Source organism: Callorhinus ursinus, unplaced genomic scaffold, assembly GCF_003265705.2.
Source record: "Callorhinus ursinus isolate GAN/ISIS: 27379988/994484 unplaced genomic scaffold, GSC_fseal_2.0 scaffold2430, whole genome shotgun sequence".
Lineage (NCBI taxonomy): Eukaryota > Metazoa > Chordata > Mammalia > Carnivora > Otariidae > Callorhinus > Callorhinus ursinus.
In genome coordinates, this window is record NW_027399484.1 from 3,000 (window position 1) to 5,705 (window position 2,706).

At 63.6% G+C, this 2,706-nt stretch overlaps 1 long non-coding RNA gene across 1 annotated transcript; it reads right to left on the minus strand.

Moving 5' to 3' along the window:
- Positions 1–703: 703 nt before the first annotated feature.
- On the minus strand, positions 704–1,855 carry LOC141372197 (uncharacterized). The gene is made up of 3 exons (XR_012377493.1): positions 1,700–1,855; positions 1,333–1,524; positions 704–826 (listed from the first exon to the last, which is right to left on the minus strand). It is a non-coding gene; the product is annotated as an uncharacterized lncRNA (long non-coding RNA).
- Positions 1,856–2,706: the final 851 nt, after the last annotated feature.

The following is a 2,706-nucleotide window of genomic DNA, read 5'->3' on the forward strand; positions in this document are numbered from 1 at the left end:
ACTCTTTCGTCCACTCGTGCAGCATCCCCACCTGTGTCTGTTTGCTAGAATTCAGAGGGGACCCCCAGACAGCCTCCCTGCCCTCGGAGCTCCCAGCCCAACCAGTAGGTCAGCATCTCACCTACAGTCCGCAAGGAGGTGATACAGAGCTAGAGCATCTCTAGCACCAGACCTTGCAGGAGGCATGGGGCAGAGTCAGCCCTGGTGGCAGCTAAGACCTAGAACCATCTGACACACTAGAACCTGCCCCAGTGCTGACTCGAGCCAGCGGTGGAAGCAGCTCGAGAGCCTGAGCCAGTGCCCCCACAGACTAGAGCCCGTCCAGCTCCGACCCGTGGACCCTGTCCACAGGCAAAACCCACTCCGGCATGAGGTCCAGAGCAAAGCCATCTCCACACCAGTTCTCCCACCCGATCCGGTGCCATTCCCAGAGTGAGAGCCAGCCCGAGATCGAGAGCCACTTCTCGAGACAGCTCAGCGCTGCTGTGGGAGGCTGTGGGGGGTTTCCTGTGAGAAGGCACAGGGACAGGCTGTGGGGATCAGCACAGGGTGATCACCCTGGCAGGGTGGTGATCTTCTCTCCTCCTGCTGCTTCGGCACCATCTCCAGATGGAGGACTGGCCACTGCAGCGGGGCTGGTCACCACTATACCGTCGACGTGGATGCAGGAGCAGCTACAGGGCCACAGCCCGCTCCACAGCCTGAGGCATTTCCATCTTCTGTTGCGGTGCCTTTGCCGGGAGCTTGGGAGCCCAGGAGCTGGAGCCAAGTGCGCCCCAGTGTGAGTCAGCCCGCTGGAACTACGGCTCCATCACCAACTCCAGAGCTAGAGCCAATGCAAAATCCGAGCTGGCCCAGCTCCACAGTCAGCTCCGGGTGTTCCCCCGACACGGAGCAAGCGCTCGCTCCCCCTGCAGAGCTAGAGCCAGTGGGCTCTGCGCAGCAAGCCCCAACCCAGCACCAGCTGGGTTCCCTCTTCCCTCACAGACTTCTGCAGTTCCTCTGTGATTCCCCAGCGCTGGGACAGAGCAGACACTGCACCCACACTCCCCCCTCCTTGAGTTTCCAGTGCAACAGGAGGGACCCCAGACAGATAGAGGCATGGGGCACGCTCCCCTGAGGAAGGCAGGGGTGCTCACACCCGTGATGGAGGGCTCCCTCCCATGCAGATTGCCGGCCCCCCGCACCTGCTGGCCACACCTGCCCCTGCCTGGATGGCCAGTGTGGGTGGGCTGGGGGGGCCTGACTTCTGGATGCAGCATCCCCAAGGCTGCCCCAGGGGGTGTGTGGAAGGGCAGGCCAGGCCACTGACTTTGCTTCTTGCCCACCTACCTCCAGGGCCATCTCCTCCGTTCTGGGCACATGGCTGGACTAGACTTGGAGGACTTCTGTCAGGCCAAGACGTTCCCTGCCTCAAGCAGCTGGTGGCCCATGTGCAGTTCAACATGCCCTGTTCCGACCTGGAGCACCAAGCCCACCTTCTGCTGACCCGGCTGGAGCACACAGAGCCCACAGTGGCCGAGCCTGAGGGTGAGAACACCGGGGCTGGGTGCCTGAGTGTGTGGGGGGAAGGGTCAGGGCTGGTCCCACAGGGAGGAGCCCCGGAGGCTGGTGTGGGGCCTGGAGCAAAGACTGGGCTCCGAGCGCCCAGTGGATGGACTGCAGGCCAGTAGACATCCCAGGGAGGTCTCCTTCCTACCTGGGGCATCTCTGGGAGACTCTGGGCTGTGCACACACAGGTGTGTGTCTGATCTGGGAGCAGCAGGGGGGCTGGGCAGGGGGACAGTGAGGACGTCCAAGCAGGGCTGTGATGCCTCCGAGCTGAGTGACAGTTCCTGTGTTTCCAGAGCCCCATGGAAGCTGGCTTGGATTCTGCCCCTGCACCTGGCTCCTCACACGAGTTAGGGACACAGGTGGAGCCTGGCTCTAGCTCCTGAGATGGTGGAGCAGCTGAGAGAGGAGAAGAAAAGCTCAGCCCATGGCTCCTCTCCATGGGCCTTTGCAAGACAGAGCCCAGCCCAGGGCCTCCCAGAGAAGCCGCAGCCAGGAAGGAGCCCTCTCTGGGGCGTCCCCCCGACTGCCATCCACCCGTTGGGCCCTCTGAGCCCAGTCTTTTCTCCTGGCCCCTCACCAGCCTCTGGGGCTCCTCCCTGTGGGGCCAGCCCCGACCCGTCCCCACACACCCACAGGCACCCAGCCCAAGCTTCTCAGCCTCGGGCTCGGTCTCCGTAGGCTCCGGCTCCTGGAGCACAATCCAGTCAATGACCACCAAGGACAGTGGTCTGGGTGGTTTCGGAGGCCTTCCCCCACAATCCCCAGCACCTGCTCCTGGGGACCCCTGTGGGGTCACGCCCCAGCTCATGGAGTAGGAGGAGGTGTCTGCCAGCCTCGTCCCCATTTCATCTGTGGTCTGCAAAGACAGGGACGGGTAGCCGGCCCAGAGGCATCACAGCCCTGCCCCGCCAACCTCCCTGTCCCCCTGCCCCGTCCCGCTGCTGCTCCCAGATCAGACACACACCTGTGCGTGCACAGCCCTGCATGCGGGACACTGACCCATCCCCGCAGGGCCATCGGGATAAACCCTGAGGCAGAAGCGCGCAGCCCCCCACACCCCGTCCCACCCACCCAGCCTTGACCTTGAACATGACCTGTCCACTGGGTATCTGACCCCTCATCAGCCTGCTCTTGAACGGATTGGCCCGCCCC